The following is a 23,858-nucleotide window of genomic DNA, read 5'->3' on the forward strand; positions in this document are numbered from 1 at the left end:
TCTAGGGAACTATGTAGCCTTCACAGGCATGTACTTTGTCCTAGGGGACGTGCCTTTTTCCTTAGATATTGCAGTGAGGGGCTGGTGCATGGTAGAGGGGGTGCATCCTTTCTTTAAATCACAGGGAACCCATTAACACTGGTTTAGGGATTAAAAACTAGCAGTTTATCAGACTGGCTGACTACCTATTCTTTCAACATCCAAGATATAGCCAGCTTGTTACTGTTGCAGTTCAAACAATCAGTTTGAACATCAGTTCAAACAATGAACAAGAGGAGAAAAATGACTTCTCAGCTTCATCTCCATGGTAATAGGCTGACATTTTTGCTTGTGCTCACACAGACTTTTGTCAGTTCAAGCCAAAGCCACTTTTAACATATGATTGCATAGTTCAAAAGCTTTACCAAGTCTAATTCATTCAGCCAAAAAAGAATAATCCACATTATTAGCTGGAGTAAACTAGAAGGAGCTTCCCAGTTGACGGGTCAACTAATATTCTTTATCTGGTTTGCAAATCCAGTTCAGACACTGTGAACCCAAAATAAAGTGAATGGTTTTGGTGTTTTAAAAAAGGAGCAAAGTTCTGAGAAATTAGTATGCAGTGTTTCAAAAGGTTTGCTGATCAAACTCACACAGGAAACTGCAAATATTCATTGTGCAATCTGGATTCAGCTTCAATTAGGCAAGCACTGGGATGGTCCTACTGAAGTCATTTCCAGAATGAGATGTCTCCAGGGGACCATAAATTCCATACTTTCCTAGGAAAGATGCTTTTATTCTAGGGCAAGAATTCTGCTGAGCACCTCCCATGGAGCTATAGATTGACTTAAAAAGCGTAATGACTGCATTTCAGATAAGACAGTGATGAACTATGTGTCTCCAAAGAATGAGAAGGAAACTTTCTTTCCTTCTGTTGACATCAGAAACAAATCCTTAGCCCACAGGACATTTGAAAGTGGGTTTTCTGTTTTCAAAGGAGACAATACTCCCTATGTAACAAAATGCCTCTGGCTAGCTTATTTTGAACTTCCCTTCTATTTTCAGAGGTTTTTGTTAGAGGCAAGTTAATTTTTTTATTACTCAAATTTTAAGATAGTTATAATACTTCACACAGCACTTAAAACCTTTGTGTTGACCCTATATATCATTTAAGTGTGCAGTGGTTTGTGTATCCTTCTTACACAATAAAATAGCCCTGTCCTGCTGGCTTAGTTCCTGTTGTCACACAAATAATAGTTTGTTTAAGTGCAAGACCTGCAAGATTTCTGGTAGGAAAATGTTCCATCAGAATTATATTTTCCTGTTAGGGTTTAGACCAACTGTTTCAGGAAGAGAAATAGCCCAAATATTACTGGAATCTAAATAAATATATAGTGAAGGAAACAATTCTGGTTTTACATCTTCTTACAAAATATATCTATATTCTCTAGTATAGTCATTTCCACCTGTACAAAGTAGCTGCAAAATGCAACCAGATCAGAATGGTGATGTTTTAAACCCAACTAGGGTTGCCAATTTTGGTTGGACATATTCCTGGAGGTTTCATTACATGACATAATCTTTAATTAAAGATTAATCTTTAATTCCTGGAGGTCCAGGGCAATCCTGGAGGATTGGCAACTCTACTCTGCACTCAATTTGCAATGGTTTAAATAGCTATATATGGCGCAGAACAATTAATTTAAAGTTGTACAAGCAAAGCAAAACCTTTCAAAGACAATGTAAAATTAGAATATTATTGGTTTATTCTGCTTTGTTGGTAAAACTTTAACTTCTGACAGTTCTCTCTCTCCCCTCCTCAGCCCTCATTCTCTGAGTTAAATTACTCATTCTATGTAGTATTTTACTCCATTATAAATTATCATTATTATTCACCATTTATATTGTGAGAACACCTAGGACAGGTTCCCAGTGTGTTAAGCACTATAAAACATATAGTGATACATACACTAATGGTCCTTTTGAAATACATAGTACTACTCACAGAGTAAAGGACTACTCAGTGTGAGTAAGAATGGCAACATCTGTCCCTCTAAATAATGATACCAATGCATTTACTGAAAGTCATTATTAAGATTCATGTTTGGATGCTGGTCTGTAGAGAAATATTTATTTGAAGTATGAGGGGGAAAGCTTTTTAATCTTTTTAATATGCATGTCCTCTCCATTTATAAGTCAAACCAAATAATGAAGGCAGGAAAATATTCTTTTAATGCTTTATCTACTGTCCTAGTATAATTAATGAAAGGACCTGATATGCAATCAAAACTCTTGCAGAAGGATTCACGATGGAAAATTGACAAAGGGTTTTGTAACCTAAAAATACTTATAAAACAATGGAATAGGCATCAGATCTTATTGGTTAGTAACGCTATAACTCTAGGAGTATTTGGCCTTAATTTTCCCTTAATCACACAGGCTGATAAAAGTTATAACACTCCCTTGTATGCTAGCCCTACTAAACTTTTATTGCTTCCTGTTCTCATGCAGTGAATTGTTTGGAGTCAAGGCTGGGTCTTCTCCTGATATTAATCTGGTTTAGAGCTTTTTGATGGTTATTAGATGTCACAGCTAGAATTTTTATTCTTTCTTTATTAATCTGAAGAGACTTCCTTTGTCTCTTTTTAAGGTTTGACTGTGGAATTTGTAGTTGCTCCTGACAGTAATGAAGGTTTGGGCCATCCAAATCACATTCCCTAGACTTTTGTTTTTCCCTGACCCCCTGTTTTTCTTCTGTTCTATCTAGTTGTCTGATTAATCACATTGAACAATGTTAGGGAGTTGCTTGATATTTCTTCTGGGCTGAGACCGTAACATGCTGAGCACCCTCCCTGGGAGAGGAGGGTGCTATCAACACTTCCCAAGAGACTCTGAATACCTTTGCAAGTTCAGTACCTCTAGAATTGTGGCAGCTGTGGAAACTTAAGGTAATAATGTCTTTCCTCCTGAAAAGCTCATTCCATTTAATTTGACATCGTGTTTCAAAGAGTTGAAGGTAGGCACAAAAGAGGTACGACTTTGTTTCCCGGTCAACATGAAGCTGCCAAGCTGAAGTAAAAAGGTCTAAAATTGTGCTTGCTTTTTTGCAGAGGGTTAGACTGTGATCTTGAATGGACTAAGACGCAGATCTTCAAAGGTGTTTAGGCTCCTAACTTCCACTGAAAGCCTAAACACCTTCAAGGATCTGGGCCTAAGTACCTGCACAAATACATGAGGGGTGAGGCTAAGAAGCTCACTAAAACCTGTGGGAGCTATGAGACCTTCAGTCCAAGAGCATAGAAAAAAATGGGCGCTGCACACCCACTTATACCCCTTTTGGCCAGGTGGGTAGGGAGTGGACAAGGGAGAGGTGAGAAATGGGTTGAACCTCGGGTTCACTCCCTTAACTGCTGGCCAGCACATCTGAACTAATGTGTGAAAGTCATTATTTGCGGCTGGTTCATTCCAGAGCAAGGAGTAAGTAGGGGAGGAATTATGACTCAGAGGGTTGTCTCCCGCGGCTACTCCTAGAATGGTGAAACTTATGCACCGCCCCTTGCTTGACATCATCGTCTAGACCATCTAATGCAGCAGTCAAACCCTCCAAAGATTTTTCTTCATTTTCTTCTGGAATTTTCCCTATTGCCCTAAATGTTGTGCCAGTTTTTGCTGTGCATTGAACAGCACACCCACAGCAGATCGTGCAAGTACATTAAAAAACAAAATATGTTCCATCTGTTTATGCAGTAATGTTAATGAGATCGACAGTACAGGTTTCTTACTTTAATCCTTCTAATTTATTCTGCTTGTTTTTATATTTCAAGTGGCAGTAGCTTTGGGACTCGATAATTTGTAGTAGTCTACAAAGATCATCAAATTTACAACAAATTGTTTTGCTGTGGTTCACGCAATTCAAGAATGCACAGAATTAAACCTCTCTTAAATCACAATGCATTAAAGACACCCAACTTTAAAAGCCATGGGGCCCAATTCTGTCCCCACATACATACATGGGCCTCTGATTTAAATCAATGGGAGTGAGATGTGCTTTTGAAGGCAGAATTTAGCCAATATCTTTATATTGTTGTGCCTCTCGTGTTGTCAGGGTTTCTCTTGCTGTAATAATTCACCTTAATGTCACTGCTTAGATCTAGATTACTCTTATTTAGGACCTGATTTTGCTACCCTTATTTACAAGGACTACTATCTTAACTCTATGGGTAGTCCCATTGATTACTACATATGGGATTGCTTATTGACTTTCATTATACTACTTATAGGTCCAATTCTGCCACATTTATCTACACAGATTATTTTTGTTTATTTTTTTTCATATACTCCTTCAATAGAAAGGAGCATCTATCCTTTGTTATAGATGCTCCATGACACATTTTAAAATTACAGTAATAAACAGAGACTCCCTACTTCAACCAATAATGAACATTATACAAAACCAGCATCCAGAAAACTACTTAAAAGTCTTTACAATCTCTCAGGTTAATACAGAAGTGTGCTACCACTGAAGTAAATGGGATTCCGCCTGTAGTGAGGTATAAACTCAGCTTCAGTAAGGGTGACAAAATCTAGCCAATGATAAAGTTTACAGTAAAACAGCATTACTCTCTTAAAGAAGCCAAAGATAACGTACCGAAAATCAAAGGGTCCAATGGTGTAAAGCGTTACTAATATGAGGGACTTCAGCAAAACTACTTCTAGACACTGGTGAGCTGGAGCCGGTTCACACCGGTTTGCTAGAACTGGTTGTTAAATTTAGAAGCCCTATTAGAACCTGTTGTCCCGGGAGGGACAACCGGTTCTAAAAGGGCTTCTCAATTTAACAACCAGCCAATTTAACAACCTCCCTGGGCCTGAGCGCGAAGCCGCCGCCTGCTTCTCAGCTCTCCCAGGCTTCCCACGCGAACAGCTGATTCACGGGAAGCCGGCGGGAGGGAGGGTGGAGAAGCAGAGCGGGGCAGCGCGTTCAGGGGAGGAGGCGGAGCGGAGGTGAGGTGAGCTGGGCCGGGCGCGGAGCTGCTGGTGGGTGCTCTGTACCCAGCAAATTTTCCCCATGGGTGCTCTGGGGCTGGAGCACCCATGGAGTCAGCACCTAAGGCACCACTTTTGATGTGATCAGTGGGGGGAGTGGCCGCTCCCCCAGCTCCCCCCCAGCTACACTCCCCTGCCCCTAGGAGCCAGAGGGACCTGCCGGATGCTTCCTGGGAGCTGCCCCAGGTAAGCACCACCGGGACTCCCCACCTCGCCCCCAAGCAGGTCCCTCTGGCTCCTGCCCAGTTCTGGGGGCAGTCAGGGGATAGGAGAGGGGGTTGGATGGGGCAGGAGTCCCCGGGGGGCAGGGGTGGGCCACGACCCCTTCGTGGGGTAAGGAGGGAACCGGTTGTTAAGATTTTGTCAGCTCATCACTGCTTATATAGGACTTGAGCCAAGATATTGTGGAGAACCCTCCTATTCCATTGAAATCCACAGTGTTTGAAGCTCAGGACCGAGCCCTGTTGTGTGAGTGAGGCTGACTTACATGCATGCCACTTTTCAGGATCATGCTCTTATTCATTTTGCCAGAAGAAACATATTGCAGGAGCACATATGAATAAACCTCTAAGCTTGCTAACGTCATAATATTAATGGACATAATTGTATAATCACTGCAAAACATTTTTATTTAAAAAGTGGGCAGAGGAGAGAACATTTGCAGTGTGTTATTTTGAACAATATTATATTGATTAGGAATAAATTGGCCCCGTTCCTGGACTAAAGGTTATTTATTTTTTTCAAGCCCAGAAAACTGTTTTTCATTCCAGCACAATTAGCTGCAGGTGGTGGTGCTAACAGGGCTTCAGAAACGCCTCCACAGAGACTTAGTGCAAACAGAGTGAGCAGGAAATCTGGGTGCTGAAGAGCCGTGTTCCATACAAGTCTTTAAAATATATTAGTTTTAAATTTTATATACGAAAGTGGGACTTTGTAACAATTTTTTCCGTCTCGGTTGCAAAAAAATCAACAGAACACTTCCCAGATTGCTTAGTTCTAAAAAGCACCCTAATTCTACTATACAGGGATTTTCGCTTAGTTTAGAACGTCTATTGGCAAATGTCAGATCTCATGCTGTCATCAATAGGCAGGCTGTTGAAAATTAAATGGATTAGCCAAAGTCAGTTGATTTTCACCAATGGGGGATTTGATGTGCTTTCCCATTCGATTGTTCGCAGTCAGTACAAGGAGGCAGAGCTAGAGGGAAAAAAGGAGGAATGTGTAACAAGAGACTATGATCAAAAAGTGGAGGGAGAGGAAATTGCTGGTGGTCTCTAGAATTTGCTTTGAATCATGCTTAGCCCTGGGGGCAATAGTTCAACTGTTATGCCCTGGTGCTGAAGAGCAAATCAGCAGAATAGCAGGGAGCCACTTATTACTTTCAGGAATGTTTCTCAGTTATGCACAGAGGGGTAAGGACAGAGTGAGGCGAGTACCAGGTGGAGATTTAGGGAGCAGCCTGTATCAAAGGAAGTGAGGAGCCACGTCCGTCCCGCCCCCATGGGGAGCACCGAGAGTCAGAACACTTCTCATTTCCTGGGCGCAGAGGCTTCTCAGAGCTTCTATCTAGGGTGTAGTTTATAATTCTTCATGCATCTGACCAGCTCCTGTGTGCATGTGTATGCGGGTGTGTTTGGGAGTGGGGGGAAAATGGGGAAAGAGAGCCAGAGCTATGGTCCTATATTTCTCTTGTGGCACAGGTGCTGCATGCCCCTAGCTGAGTAGGGACTTCAGTTCTGCCTGACCCTTACGTGGGTCACTCCAGGTGGGCAATGGCTTCTTTCACCCTCCACTTCTGAGGGCGGGCCAAGATCACCATCCCGTTTGCTCCTGATTCAGTTATCTCTATTCTGCCAAAGTTTCCCATGTTGCCACCAGTGTGGATTTAATTAAGAAGACTTGAACAATGGCTATTTGTCTATAGGGATGTTTTCATATAAAGTTGCTGTTTAAAACACACAGTGAATGTCATTAAACTATGCTACGTTTTTATAAAAATATTGCTATATGTGCATGAAGGCAAGGTGTGGTCATAAGGGGGAGAACATTTAAAACATGAAAAGGATCTGTTTTTGTTAAAGCAGGAAATTAACAGTATGATAACATGACTCAATTTATTTGTGCAACTTACTATATTCCCCCTGAATAGTGAAAACATTTGTGTTTTCATAAATATTTTCATGGTCAAAGAGGATAGACACTTCCACACCTTTTGCCAAAATGACATATAAGATGAGATGATCCAACACCATTTCTCTGGAAGTATATGGAATCATGGCAATTAATGGAGTTGCATTGCTGTAACTGTCAGCAGTCAGCCCTCTGCCTTCAGCACATATGAAGAACTGCCTCGCAGTGAAAACAGACCAAGATTCTGGACCCTCTTAAGCTCACTTTGGCTGGATTAGTCCTTTTGAGGTTGGCATTATTATCATGATCTAAAAGAGACAAGGAAACTGAGGCAGATAGTTAAGGCCCACATTTTAATATTTTGAGCTGAAAGTTAGGCACTTTAATCCATGTATTGGAAATTAACGAAATTGCCTAATTTTCAAAGATGCTGAGCACCTCCAGCTTCCATGGGACTGAGTCAAAGCCATTTATTTATACGGCTGAATATGAATAACTAAAAAAACTCAAGTCTGAAAATGTTGACCTAACTGATTTGCCAAATGTGGTGAAGCCAGGTTAGAATACAGGAGGTCTAGGCTTCTATGTTCCATTCAGTAGACCAGTGGTTCTCAACCAGGGGTACATGTACTTCTGGGAGTACGCAGAGCTCTTCCAGCAGGTACATCAACTCATCCAGATATTTGCTTAGTTTTACAAAAGGCTACATAAAAAGCACTAGTTAAGTCAGTAAATACTAAAATTTCATACAGACAATGATTTGTTTATACTGCTCTATATACTATACAGTGAAATGTAAGTACAATATTTATATTTCAGTTGATTTATTTTATAATTATAGGGTAAAAATTGAGAAAGTCAGCAATTTTTCACTAATAGTGTGCTGTGACACTTTTGTATTTTTATGGCTGATTTTTTTAAGCAAGTAGTGTTTAAGTGAGGTGTAACTTGAGGGTATGCAAGAGAAATCTGACTCCTGAAAGGGGTACCGTAGTCTGGAAAGGTTGACAGGCACTTAAGTAGAACACATTGCTTTTTCAAGGATTCAGTTTGAAAACCCTTACACGCATGAGCATTTCTTCATCACATGAGCACTGCCACTAACTTCAGCGAGACTTCTTTTGCATGTGTAAGGACTACTTACTTGAGTGTAGCCATACAATTTGAGTTCACTACAAAATCAAGTTCAAGTCCAACTCAGCCATCACTGATGATTAGCATAAGTGGCAGGACCAGTAATGCAAAATAGATCAGTTTAAGTTTGAATATTATAGCTGAAGGTTTTTTGCAGTTCATGTGTCTTTTGCAGGAAGCATTTAATCAGACACATTTGTTTGGCTATAAATGGTAACTAATTTTATAAGTGTTTAAAAAGTGTTTTTAACAATGTGTTATTTTAAGACATTCAAGAGGTCATTCTGCGATTAAAGAGTTTGTTTTGCTTACAGGCTTCCACTTCAGTTGAATATTTGATAAAGAGAAGTGTGTAAATAATAAAAGATACTGCTTATTTGATTAATCTATTTCCCTTATAAAGCTACAATTAAATAATACTGGTAGATCTGCATATAACCTTTCTATGATGATAAAATGAAATGCATTTTTTTATACATGCATTTCACACCAATCTTATACAATGCTGTTGGAGAGGCCACTTTCCTAGCAAGGTAAAACTCATTCACTGACCATCTTTACAGGTCAGGGAATGATGAAAACATTAATGAGCCCATGCTTCCCTTTACTTCCATAAATGGAGGGGAACCCGAACCCATACATCTGGGCTAGGGGTGTGTGGAAGGAGATTGGGAATGCCAGCCATACATCCTCCTTCTTCTGTGTTTTAGACTGTAGAAGCCTATTCTTGTAGAACCAGATCTGTGGATGGAGGGGTGTGACGTTGTCTGTTTAAGATATAATTATGCAAACCACTGTTGCTAACGCTGCTATATAATTGCAGCAAATCTTATACAAAATATAACTCATGGCCAGAAAGGGTTAAACAGCTTGCAAATGACCCAAATGAATGACCCAAAGCCAACCTTTAAAGTCATGTTAGAAAGGTATCTGAATGGTAATTGGGCCATTTATGGTAGATAGGCTAGAACTCTGAAATGCAAACCTATGTTGTTAGAAGTTAGAAGTGATTACAGTTGTATATGTGTATTCATAAATGTTAGGCATGGAAACAGACAGTTCCAGTCTGTCACTATAGCTAGTAATTCAGAGATCAAAAGGAAATATTAACATTTAGATTAATCTGGGGAGCAATAATGTCATTGTCTATATGTCCCTTTAAAGTTTATGATAAACTGCATAATGGATTAATTGCCCTATGTTAATTTGGGTAACTAATTACTGGTGGTGTTTAGGAAACAGAAGGTTACATCAAAGGCCTATTGTTTACCCAGGACTGTATGGTCAAGCAAAACTGTATGAAAGATCCTTGGTCCTGATCCTGTCATCTCAGATCTGCTTAAGCTTCATCAGGGGAAGTTTGAGTCACAAGATGAGATCCCAGATAAGCTGGTACAGCCTGAATATTATATTGGACATTGGACTATAACCTATGGACTAAATTTGAAAAGAACTCTTTACAACTACAAAGCTCACCATCTCTGCTATAAATCTGAACCTTAAGAATTGAACTCATGTCTATATGTATATTGATCTTTTAACCATACTCTCTCTTCCTTTTAAATAAATTTTAGTCTAGTTAATAAGAATTGGCTGTAAGCATGTATTTGGGTAAGATCTGGAATATTTCATTAACCTGAGAAGTAATGTGTCTGATCTTTTGGGATTGGTAGAAGCTTTTCTTTTATACAATGAAATAAGATTTTCATTAATCGTCATCATTCTTGACTTGGGTATCTGGATGGAGGCCTGAGGCTGGGTTACTGTAAGGGAACTGTGTTTTGGACTTCTGAGTAACTAGTAAGGTATAACACAAGCTGCTTAGTGCTGGCTTGGTAAATCTAAGAATTGAAATATCCACTAGCTTTGAGGATTGTCTGCCCTATTCTTTGCAGTTCACCCTAATTGAGAGACCTCAGCTGGCTCCCCCTGGGCCTCCGGTCACAAGGGGGAAGAGAGTAAGAGCAGGAAAGAGTAGGGAGAAAGCTGGGAGCTCTGTGTTACAGACTCTTCTTACCAAACCTACAGGGCAAAGTGGCACAAGTAGAGATGGCCAAAGAAAGGGGAGTGTGAGTCACACAAAGATTAGGGGGAAAAAGGAAGATTTTCCATTTCATGTGAGATATTTCACAGAATCATTCAAAATGTGTTGCTTTGGTGGAAAAAAATCCCACTTTTTCTCATTTTTAGAACCTTTTTTTTTCTTTTTTCCAATGGAAAAAGGTAAGGGAGAGCTTTAAAAAATGAGAGAAAGCAGAGGGTAAAACACTTTCTCTCACCTTTAATTATTCCCATGGGAAAATAATGGGGGAGGGGAGTTAAAAGTGGTATTTTCTCTACCATTTCAAAAAAATTAAATAAACTTGATTTTTTAAAAACAAAATGTCATCATGAAAAAATTAGAAATTGTCATCAAACCCCCATTTCTGACCAAAAAAAGAAAAGCAAAATTTCAACCAGCTGTAGGCTCAAGTTACTGCTGAACTAATCTAACCAAAGTACCTGTAGCAATTTGCCTAGGCTGTGTGCATCCTGGGGGCATCAGTCAGGAAAGTACTAAGCAAAAGAATTTCTTTGGAGCCATGCTAACAAGTGTCTGTATCTTCAGAGAGCCATTAGGGTCAAGGAGCAGTGCAGAGCACAGAGCCTCTTTGCAGACAGCACTTCCCTCTTAGTAGATTCCCCACACAGCAGCCCAGACCATGGTTTATGGGGAATCCATACATTTGGGGGACCCTTTTTGTCATGAAAGGGGACAAACTCCTTCCCTAAACGAAGAATGCACGAGAAATGCCACAATTTGAAACCTACTGAGTTTCCACCTCCCTCTAGGGAACATGGGACCCAAACACTCTTTCATCCTAACATTCCCTTTGGCAATCCTTCCCTGACTAGGTGCTTTGGGATTCCATAATTGGGAGAGGTACAGACCAGTGATTCAAAATATCCTTTTCTTAGATGAGGATTTTATAAAAAACAATGATGAAAATAGTCCACATTTCTCTATTGGCAGCTAAAACATGTTATGGAATATTTCAAAAAGTAAAATTACTGAGAATATTTGAAATGTGATTCCAATTAATTTTTTATCTTTCTCATAACTATGCTCGGGTTACTTTTAGAGTTGCACTATATATTAATAATAATAATACAAATTTAAGATTTTTGAAAATATTAGAGATGAATGCAACCCATGAATTTACCAAAGTTTACATCCATTCGCCTTATCTGAAGCAAAAATTATGTTTAGGTGTGGATCAATTCAGATAAGTAACCTGCACGGTATAGGATGAATACGGTACTATCCCTCTAAATAATTTGTGAGCCCTCTAGTGGTGCTCACCATGTTCTGTGTTCTAGCAGTTTCCAGAGCAGCAGTGCGTGTATGTAGCTATGACTTGTATAATGTGTGTAGCTAGTAAACATGGTTTTTTGGACCCAACTGTACCCACATAGTGTTTTCATACTATCATTGTTGTGTAAAGGTCAAAAGACACAACATGTACCAAACAAATCCACTGTTCATTTCCTCACTTGCCCACTTTACCTTTCAAGATGTGGCACAGGGGCGAAGGTCATATAAATAACAATACCAGTCTCTCTGCTGGGCTTTGTTTCTGCTTTGTTTTAAAGATGGCATAACTCTTCACCTTGGAATTGTCCTCCAGAGTGTATGCTGCACCTCTGAGAAGACTCAGATCATGCAAGTTCCCTGCTTCCCCATTAGATTAGTGGTTCTACACAGAAAGCACTATCTACCTGCTCATGCTTCCCAGAGTGCACCAGGGACTTCTGGGGGAGCATCACAAACAGAAACTTCAGAGTAGCACCAAATTTTAAATAAAAGAGCAAAGAGGCCTAGAAAGGCAGGTGGGCTGCACCATCACATCATCAAAGGTACAAAACACTCAGTGAGAGAGCGAGAGGAAAATTAGGAGTGACCAATCAGTGCAGTGCCTGCTTCATAAAGCAACTCGGTAACAACATTTGATGAGTGACTGAGCCAACCAGTGCCCTGCTGGAGACGGTGGAGCCAGGGCACTATTTGGGGCGATAGAAGTTCAAATGTCCAGTGCCAGGTTTACAATGGAGCCAGTGGCTCCATGGAGCCGGGCCCATGATCACAAGGGGCCCTGGCCTACTCCACTTGCACTGCGCCCCAAGACCCCGCTCCTCCCCCCGCCCACCACTTGCTCCTCTCAGCCTGCCTGCCGGCTGGCTGAGACCTCCTCTATGCCCCTGGCCCCACCCCTCTGCTTCTCTCTGCCCCCTGGCAGGACCCCAGTGCACCTCTGGCTCCAGGCCCGTGGGGCACCGCCTGTCTCCCTGGAGCTGAGCCGCCTGGGACTGGTGCAGAAACCTGGCCAGTCTCAGCCTAGGGGGCGGACAGTGTGGAGGGTTGCCTGGGCTCCTCCAGGCAAATGCATCTTGAGGGAGCCTGGCTGGGGCAGGCCTTGGCCTGGCTGATCGCACCTTCCTGAAGAGATAGAGCAATTCCCGGCCCTGGGACCGGCCCTTGGACCAGCCCTGGCTGCGCTGCCAGCTCAGCCCAGCAGACACAGTCACCTCCCAGCGGGGCTGGTGAGTGCATCCGGGAGGCAGGACATGGGGGAGTGGGTCTCTGAGAAGTTTGGAGGAGGGAGGGGGGAAGATGTGTGTGTTGGGGCAATAGAGAGTGGGAATTCTGAGATATGACGGGGCTGTGGGCAGGGGAGTGCTGGGCAGGGGTTGTGTTGTGCAGGGCGCTGTGCATTTCTGGGGGAGGTCTGGGGGGTGCTGGGCATAGTGGGTCTGGGAGGGTCTCTGGTCATAAGGAGTCAGGGGAGGTGTTGGGCAGGGGGTTCTATGGTGTGGTATGGGCCCGCCCCACGAAGGGGAGGGATATGCTGGCATCACAGGGCCACTGTGCATCTGGCAACTGCCGGTTTGTAAATAAGGCCCTTGCACTGGGCTGGGCGAAGCAGGGCCGCCCCTGCCATGCCATGCCCCTGGCTGGTCCCTCAGTCTGGGACTGACCTCCTCGCGCCATGCTCCATTGCCTCAATGGGGGCCCACAAATCTGGTTTGGCACCAGATTCACAAAAGGTTAATCCATCCCTGCAAATGTCTATGCAAACTTTGGGATGCTTAGCAGAAACAAAGCCTCCATAATGTTTGGGTTTTGCCAGTCATGAGAAATTAGATGCACACTTTCCCTGAAGCCAGATTCTGCCCATGGATTGCATGTAAGTTATTGCATTAATCTTTCACCTCCCAAAACCTGAGTTCAATTTCTCCTGAATCTGTTCACAAGTAAAAATGCAAGTGGGGGAGTCTCTAATCCTTGTCTTCAGAAGCCACCAAGTAGATTGCCACAACTGGCAGCCTATCTGCTGAAAAGGGACACTGAACTAGAAGGGGAGAGTGTGTTGAAATTTAGGATTCAGAGATATTAGCAGAGGTGTGTTGGGAAACCTACAAAGGGCTTGCCTGTACTATGCCTGAATCTAGCTAGTTCCTTCCTTTTGGTAAGTACAGATGGGCTCATACTGTGAAATTAGGGTATTGATCCAGATTTCAACTCCCCCAGAAGTACAGAGGTTTTCAGATTTAGGGGTTTCATTTGGCCTATTACAAAAATAGGGGCCATTTGAAAAAAAATGCAGATCAGGATCGGGGTTTGGATTTCAAACTGTCCCAAAGTTAAGGAACATTTGAGCCTGGGGTTTTGGCTGGATCCCATCTTCATTAATAAGCATGAACTTCACTGTCATATATATATGTATGTATATATGTATATATGTATATGAAAAGCTATAGTCAAATGAGAAACAGATTTGTGTTTTCAGTTCACATAAAATCCAAAGGATATGAGTGCAAGCCAGAAAATACTATCATATCATGTGAGAAAAATGTGTATTTCCAATTGAAGATAACATTGAGAAAGTCACTACACAGTGCCAAGGCTCTAATAATGTTCCTTCCTGCAGCATACTATTGAGAGTTTGCAACATATTAACTCTTCCCACTCCATGCCTCCATTCTGTGGATCAATGAGCCATTTGCAAGAAACAAGAATCCTTTGGTTCCACACAGAGCTCGTCTTTATGTCTGGGGAAGGAAATCAGCGTGTCTGAGCTAAGTGCAAGTTGGGACAGACTGTTAAACACAAGGAGTAACATGTTGTAGGTGGTCACTTGAAATGAAGTGGGCAGTTGAGGGCTAGATCTAACAATTTTATACTTAACAGTCTGTCCCAACTTGTATTTAGCTCAGACACTCTAATTTCCTTCCCCAGACCTGAAGAAGAGATTTGTGTAGCTCAAAAGCTTGTACCTTCCACCAACAGAAGCTGATGCTATAAAGAAAAGGAGGACTTGTGGCACCTTAGAGACTAACCAATTTATTTGAGCATGAGCTTTCGTGAGCTTCTCTAAGGTGCCACAAGTATTCTTTTTCTTTTTGCAAATACAGACTAACACGGCTGTTACTCTGAAACCTGATGCTATAAAAGATATTACCTCACCTACCTTAGCTCTCTCAATTTACAAAAGAGTAATTCAGTGAATAGATGCTTGGATTAAAAAAACAAAACAAAAGCCACAGTTGTGTACATGCAAAAATTGGAGAAGAAACAAAGGGCCAACCAGCACAATGTGGGAGAAAATCACTGCAGTTCTCACAAGACCTCTGAACTATACTCTTTGCAGTACTTCTAATGACTGAACATCAATATAACAGCCTTCATTTTTAAAACTGGTTTCCACTACAATCCCTCTGTGCTGCTTTGGCCACTGCCAGCGTAAAGATGATGGAAATATGGCTCAAAGAGTAGTCAGGGATTCCCCCTAAAACCACATAGCCAGCTGCCTGGCACTTATTCTTCCCCCTTCCACTCCAGAGCATAGGCATATTTTGGGCATGGGTCAGGGATAGGAGATGGGATTGCTGGAACAGTTGGGTCCAACGGAATGACAATTAGGGGGCCTTTGAAGTTAGAGCAACCCTAAAACTGCTTGAACTTGCTCCTGGGCAGAATGAGTCCCTAACTGCCCCAAGACTCAGGGGTGGGGGAAGATGGCAAAAAGTTACCTATCCCCCACCCTCTCAAGTGCACCAAGCTCATTTCAAGCACACTGGATATGATTCTAATTTTCTATCTTTTTGCCTTTTCTTGGGGTAGGGACCATACTATTTAAGCAGCCTCTTCTTCACCAACCCCATTATTCTGTCTTAATCTGTTCAGTACACACACATTTTCCATTTTTCCTCTGTATTCATTTTCCAGTTTGCCTTCATGCTGTCAGCTGCAGAGTGCTATTCCACTTAACTTCAGCTCTTCCCTGCCTCAGTAACCAACCACAATCCATATGTGCAATGTCTTTGAAAGCAAAAAAAAAAAAATGTCTATAAATCCCTAATTTTCCATCTAGACCCGTATATATCTTTTCCCATTTTCTGGCAGGGGCTGTAATTTTCAAATCATTAGTTTCAGAGGTGCAGTACATTCTCTTCTGTCCTTATTCAATATCCTACCAACCTATTCTTCACTGTCAAATAGTATCTTAAACTATGCACCGACCACCAGATTCTCCAGTCTGCCAACTTCACTTTGTGCCTTTGAATGGGGCTGGAGATTGCCCCTGAAGTATTACCCTTGTGTAAGAGGAATTTCCATTGGTGTACTGGTGGCAGAGGTGGCTCCACCCCTTCGTTCACTGGAATCCCTTTCTTTGTTTAAGGAGGGAGTGGGATGTTAGGGCGGAGTGTGACGCTACTATGTTTGATTCTCCACTGGCGCAAGATTCCTCAAGAATCCTCAAGTTAAACTTGGTCCCTTGCTGCTTTACCTTATGCCAGAGCCTGGTGGCTGAGAATCAGGAAGTTGTGACCAGTTCCCTCTCATTCTCCCCACTACACTGTGCTTAAGTGGAGAGTCAAACCCAAAGTGTAATGTAAGGGCCATGATTCATCTCATCTGAACTAGGGCATCCTCTGCTTTTACTCTTCCCTTCTTCACAATTCTCTCATTCCTAATGTGACAACATAAGATTTTAAGAAAGTTGTTCCTGTTTTTCTCTTCCACTAATATGGTCACAATGGGCTAAATTCATCCCTCATAGACTCATAGACTTTAAGGTCAGAAGGGACCATCATGATCATCTAGTCTGACCTCCAGCTCATTGCAGGCCACAGAACCTCACCCACCCACTCCTGAAATAGATCCATAATCTCTGGCTGAGTTACTGAAGTCCTCAAATAATGAATTAAATACTTCATGTTACAGAGAATCTACCATTTACATTAGTTGAAACTCCATCTAAGTGAGCTGGGTGAGGCAGCTTTTGGTGACAAAAGGGTGGAGGTGTACACATTGCAGTGCTACTTTTGGCGACAAAACTCTTCAGTTTCAGCAACAAAATAAAACCACCTCGATGAGAGGCATAAAGCTTTTTGTAGCAAACTTAAAGCGACAAAGCATCAGTGTAAACGCTGCCGTTCATTATATCGCTATAACTGGACTCCCCCAATATCCCAAAATGCCTGCCATGAGTGTTCTGCTCACTGTTTTGAACTTGGCTGCCCTGCAGGCATGCACCCTTCCCTTTCAAAGCTCCGAGAAGCTCTGACAGCTGAGTTTGCTGCTCTGCTCCACCAACAAAGAACAAATCCTTAAGGTGGAATGTTTCTCTCTTCCGCACTCTGAACACAGAGGCAAGCAGGGGTGGATGTGTGTGTGTATGAGAGAGAGAGAGAGAGAGAGAGAGATTGCTGTGCTGTGCAGAGCCAGGGAGGGAGGCGAGGGCTGATGTTGGGGGCATCCCCATCCCCCGCCTCAGGACTGGTTGCTTTAGCCAGCTGTCTGAACTTAGAGACAGCATCCTGACACTGTCACTTTACCCCACAACACACAATCTGTCTCTCCCCCTCCCACACTCCCTGTCATACACTCTTCCCCCCTTCACCCCCACAATTCACTTGAAAAGTGGCTGTCAGTCTTGTAGGATGCCCCTGGAACAATGGGATTGAGAAACCTGCATCATATGACACTATATCTGCAGCATGAGGCATTGCAAACCCTTTCCAAAGCACCCTGAGCCAGCTGCACAGTGGGATAGCTACCCACAGTGCACTGCTCTCTGTGTCGATACAAGAGCTGCTAGTGCTCTACTGACACAAGGAGCATAGTGTAGACATGCAACAGCGGTTTAATTAAAATGCTTTACTTAAAGAGGCATAACTTTTGGTGTCAAAACTCGGCAGTGTAGACATGGCATTTGAAATGAATAAGGCTAATCAGCTTATTTGTTCACCATTTCACTTTCCTGTCTTTCCTACATGAGGCTAGTGCTTTTGAAACATCAAAATGTAAGTTGGCAGAATGGGTGGGGAGGAGACCCCACTTGCGCTGGCCTAGGGTCCCACAACCCACTAATCTGCCTCTGAGCAGAGGGGGGGAGGGGAAAGCAAATACAGTACAGTACTATGTTAAACGTAAACTACTAAAAAAAAAGGGGGAGGAGAAAGCAGCATTTTTCTTCTGCGTAGTAAAGTTTCAAAGTTGTATTCAGTCAGGGTTCAGTTGCAAACTTTTGAAAGAACATCCATAATTCTAAGGTGTTCATAACTCTGAGGTTCTACTGTATAAGAGTGTAAATGTGCTCTGTGTTCAGAGACACAAAACATTTTTAGATTCATGCCTCTGAGCTGGTGGCCTGTCAACAGCACGCAGTGAGCACTCAGATGTGACAGCTCTCTTAATTCTGCCCTGCCTCTGCTTGTAAAGAATGGACATGTCACAGAGAAACTATGTTCAGGTCCTGGCGTAAGAGGACAAACTACATCTGTTTGCAAATATCCCCTATTGTCCAGCCTAAGGAATGCATTGGTGCAGTGCCAGAAAGGGCTGTGCATCCCACCCCACCTGCAAGGAGTCAATACGTGTTACATTTTTCATTATATAAAGAGCAACCACTAACTTTCAGCCAGAATGACCTTTATCTTTTATATTATGAGAACAAAGAAGGAATAACAAAAGTAGAGGCCTCATGAGAGAGTATACTTTGTGTGCATCTTCTCTGTGACAGTCTGCACTGTACTGGATACAAAGTGCCTGTTTGTATGGGGAGACAGTAGAGTCTTTAAGAATTTAAGGGTACTGTGCACTGAAAACAAAGGCAATAATATGTAGTTAAATATGCTGACTTGGATAAAACACGAATCATCCCCAAATCTCTGGCCAAAGTCCAAACCAATTTTTTTCTGCGGTTCAAAAGTTTGGTTCACTTGTTTATTTAAATGATTTTTTATTTCCGCGCACCTCTGCACTTCCTGATTCTGGATGAGATCAGAGGCAAAGTGTCACAAAAAAGCTGTTCTCAGAGTTTATTTAGCAAAACCGGAAGCTGAAAGACTGCTATTGTTATATTCCAGCCCAAATATGCAAATGAAAAAACTTTGGATATTTGGGTTAATTTTGGCTAAGAGACCAAACTTTGCGTGCTTATCCAAGCTCAGTTACCATACCTGCTCTGGTTTTCCTATTTCTAGGGGTAATGTGATCAAACAGATTGGGAAAAAACAGATTTAAATGATCTCAGACAGAAAGAAGGGGGGAAATCCAAGGATCTTGTCTGGACTGGTTTCTGGAGTAGGGCTAGAGGCAGAAAGGAAATACACACCAGTGATACAGTAAACACATCTGGACTGAATCAAACTATCAAGGTGGAGAGGGCAAAATATTTAAACAAGAGTCTTTCACCAAAGATTAGATGTTTGGCTGCTTTTTCAAACAATACACTTGTCCCAAAGATCCTGTTATATTTTCAATTAGTTTAAAAGCTTTTCCATAGATTACTCATTTTGGCCTGGATTGTGGCTGCCTCTCACATGAGTGTGTGAAGGCAGAAGGCTTCCCTTGTCTCTTGTACAACCCAGGTGAGAACCCACAGTCCCTGTACTTGCAATTGCAGTCTCTGCCCTTGGGGGAACATGATTGCTCCAAACACACTCCATAGGGGAGGAGGGGAATAGCACACCATAAGGGGCTGGAGAGGTGTGGTCAGAAAGTGGATTTGTGGCCTTGAAACCCCCTTTGCACCCAGCACATTGCAGGGAGCAGGCTGGAACGTTACAAGGGATAAAACAGCCTGTGCACTTGCTCTGTACAACAGGTCAGTTAGGAAAGGGTTAACAACACTTCAGAATTAGCCCTATCTCACCTATAGATCTGAAAGTGCCTTGCAGAAGGGGCTAAATAGCAGCAGCATTTTACAGGTGGAGAAACGGAGCTAAAGCCAGGCTAAGTGATTTGCCCAAGGTTAAAGCCTGTCTGTGTCCAAAAAGGGCCTAGAGCCCACGCCTCACGACTCCCATTTCTATGCCTGACCTACTGAAGTAACTTGCCTCCCTTTTTCTGTAAATTTAAATATTTCTGCGCTTAGTTTTACATCATCGGCATAGCACATTCACAGCCTAATGCCTAAATCTGTTCTGAGGCAAAACTCCAAATTAACAGGATGAGAAGGTTTCTCTACTTTGTACAAGAAGGTAGCTGAGAGGACGAATAGTCTAGACACTGGCCTGGGACCAGGACACTTGGGATCAGTTCTTTTCTTTGCGACAGACTGCTTGTTTGACCTTGGATGGGTCACTTCATCTCGCTGAGCGTCAGTTCCCCATCTATAAAATGGGGATAATAATAGTATGCTACCTCACAGAGCTGTTGCCAGGATTAATATGTTAATGATTGTGAGACACTCAGAGGCTATGGTGACAGGGGCTACACGAGTGCAGGAATGCGGGAGCTCATAGAGCAAGAAATATTATTCACTAGGTAGTGTTGACTGGAAAAGAAGTGAGAGGAGCAGAGAGACCTGCAGCGGTAAAACCTAAAGCAACAACGTATAAGAGTGAGACACAGCGCATAGGCTAGGAAATAATTTGTGTGTCCACCTTCTTGATCTTGTTGATGCTGACACCCATGGTGATTTGAGTGCAGGTCTGCAAGAAAATCTGCCCACTGGCATGGAGGCCAAGCACAAACATCAGAGATGAGACAGAAGTAAATAAACAGAGTTCAACCATAGGAGCATAGAACAGGGAAGGGCTACATGCAGCCCAGAGGGTTTTTGAAACCAAAACAAAGTTGTAAAGGAAGAGATGTAACAGGAATGAATGAATGTGATCCCCAAGGGCCATCCTTACCCTCAATAAACCAGCAAAACAAACCACTGCTGGCACATTTGGGCTTGTGTGGTATCAGCTGCAACATGCAACAAAACACAGCATTCTTTCCACGCATCACAGAGCATAGCAAAGAAGTTAGGGATACAAATATATGCATGAATACACAGAAGACAGGAGATGATGGGTTCCCAAAGGAGGAATGTACAATGGCAAGGAAAAAAACGTGCCATTGCTGCTGCTTTTATTGGCCTAGATGGTTTGGGGGTTCAGGAAACACAGGTTCTATTCCCAGCTCTGCCACTGACTGGCTGCATGACCTCCGAAAAGACACTTCACTTATTTGTTTCCCCTTCTAATCTATTTAGACTGTAAATTCCTTAGCACAGGGACTGCCTCACACGTGTGTTTGTACAGTACCAACATAAGGCCCCAGAGGTCTAGAACCCAGGGCCTGTCTACTAGGCAGCTGATACCTCCAGGCTGCTACCCCAGCAGCAACTGTAACCACCCTGTGCTCCAGTTCCTGTGTGAACACAGATCATGTGACATTCCGCCTCAAGGGCATGACAGACAGCAGCCCCATAGCCTCTGATTGGCTTCCCTGACCTATATAAACCCAAGGGGGCATTCCAGGAAGTGCTCAGATAACAGTGTAGATTTTCTGTATCTGCTGTGATTGCTCTTGAATTCCTGGCTTGATTTGGATTTTGCCTCCTAACTAGGACCCTGAAACTTGACTTGGACTCTGACCATTGGCATTGACCCTTGCCTGGACCTGACTATGAACTTCTCTGCTAATCCCAGTCTCAAGTTTGCCCCTGCTCTGACCCTTGACACTGACTGCCCTTGTTGGGATCCTGACAGCCTAGCACCATGTGCCAATCAGAGCTGCTACTGAAATAAATAATGATAATCTCTTCAGAGGAGTACTTTGTCTTCTTTCCTTAGTCATCTCTTTTTAACCTGTTCCTCCATTGATCAGCATATTGTGCTTTCCTTTTTCTCTTTCTTTTAGGAGATTAGAAATGCTCGCCTTCCCCTACAGTCCCTTGGACTTCCCTTCCCTCACAGTCACAAACAGTTAAAGGAAATATTCTTCTCTTCACAGATAACTGAGGTATACAGATCAGTGATACAGAACAGGCAATTGTCATATTTTTAGCAAAATGTTTAGAAATATTCTCAAAGCTGCACAATGAAATGGCAGGGCATTTACTGACATATTCTGCTTTTCCAGAATAGTTGTGCAGTTCTTTGCTTAATATGTCTGTCGTCATCTTCTTCTTACCTGGACCACAATGTATAATTTATACATCATCTAAACAGACACAGGACAGGACAGGAAACAGAACGGTGAAATGATGTGCTATTCTAGTGCTCTGCCCATTGGATCATGCTGCCTCTGTAGCACCGAATCCGTTAGCACCTCAGAGGGGGCACAAAGATTGGTGGTTGGAATGTTGACTGACAGCACTGCTGACCTTGTTGAACACAAAAGCTTTTAGTGTATTACATAAGGGAAATAGTACAAATGTGACTGTTTGTTCTGATTTAAACTGGACACTTTTAACAGGGAGGTTAATTAGGCATTGGAATGATTGACCAAGGATTGTGCTCTAGGAATTATTTTGGAGGGAGTTCTATTTAGGGCCTGTTACACAGGAGGTCAGACTAGGTGATCACAATGGTCCCTTCTGGCCATGGGATCTATGAGGAATAAACAGTCCTCTTTATTAGGTGACACTTTTAATCACCTGGGATGTTGGTGGCTCAGTAAATGGAACTTTTTCCTCTTGACAAGTACTGAATCTAGAGTTAGTCTTTGGGCTTTATGAACACTCATCCATGCTATGGGTTCCCCATTTAGAGGACCCTTAAAATGTTTATGCTAATCCTCTTGGCTTTCATTTAAAACATACTCTCTAGTCTTTTGTTGAAAGAATAACTGTAAATGTAAACTCATCCTGTAAAATCTTCAGGGCAGGGATTGTCTGTTTTTATAGCACCGATCACAGTGGATTCAGGCTTCTAGGGGCTACTATAATGCAAATCTTAAAAGTGTAAAACTTGTCATGATGGTTTTTCTTATAATTCATGGGTTATTAATCTCCTCCAGGCACCCAGGACTGGCTTTGAGGCCTCCAAAGCTTACTGTTACAGGCCACCCACATATAAGGGGGACCCTTCCCCAAAGATTTCACTACTGTATGGGGCCATCTCAGATGTTACTGAAGCATGAAGGGCACTGAATCTCAGGGAAGCATCCACCTTGCTCTCTTCCCACCTAGAAATGGGATCCTGTAGGGCAAAAGATGCTATAGACTTGATTGCTCGGATCAGGTGAGATGATTCATTTGTGCCATCATCTGTCTTTACCATTGCTGTTCTCAGCTTCACCCCACTCTTGTTTGTGTGTTTTTTCCACTGTTGCATCTTGTTTTAATCCTACACTGTGAGCAGGGACTTTCCTTGTTTTATACACTTGTCCCACTAACTTCAGTGATCGCAGGATCCAAACCTAACCTCTTGTCAGCAGTAAAAGTGGAAAGTGGAAGTAGAGAGAATCCTGATAAGTGTAAAATACAAGCTGTGTGATTTTTTTTTTTAATAGTTCAGGCATCACTTAGAGAACAGAATTTTACACCAACTACTTATTGAGAAGAATACACAGACTGTCTAAGCTGTTAGACCATAGGAGAATATGAAGGAAATGTTGATTTCACTACTACATAGAAGACATTTCAGACTCTATATTTCTATCATATAAAGAACATAAGAACAGCCATACTGGGTCAGACCAAAGGTCCATCTAGCCCAGTATCCTGTTTTCCAACAGTGACCAATGCTAAGTGCCCAGAGGGAATGAATGGAACAGGTAATTTTCAAGTGATCCATCCCCTGTCACCAATTTTAACTCCATTGTAGTTTACAGTTTTTAACTACATTGAAGTTTAAACTCCATTATGGCTCTGTTACGTTTAAACTCAAATGTACTGAACCACCACAGGCAGAATACAAAGTGGCTGTTAAACAGACCATTATAGTAGTAGCTAGTCTCCTGTAGGTTCACGCTTCTGTGTATTGTTAGTCTGACCTAACAATGACAATCAATTATTCATTCCATTCTTCTGGGAAACAGAATAGAGGTAACTTATGGTCACTGTAACTTTAGCTGTGTAGGGCAAAAATAACTTGTTTGCATTGATCAGAAGGGAAACTTGGAACCTTCAGAGTGAAGCCTAGATCTTTTGAGAGGTAAGTGGGTTTAGTTAAGCATTCAATCATCATCTTTTCCCTGGTATCTTTGTAGTTGAAAGAGCTAATCAGCAGTTGAAGCTCCATCCTCAGCATTCAGATCTGAAAGCAGGCCAGCAGCAACTCCCTTTTAGGAGAAAGGCTGA

This window comes from Lepidochelys kempii, chromosome 5 (assembly GCF_965140285.1).
Source record: "Lepidochelys kempii isolate rLepKem1 chromosome 5, rLepKem1.hap1, whole genome shotgun sequence".
In the NCBI taxonomy this organism is placed as follows: Eukaryota; Metazoa; Chordata; order Testudines; family Cheloniidae; genus Lepidochelys; species Lepidochelys kempii.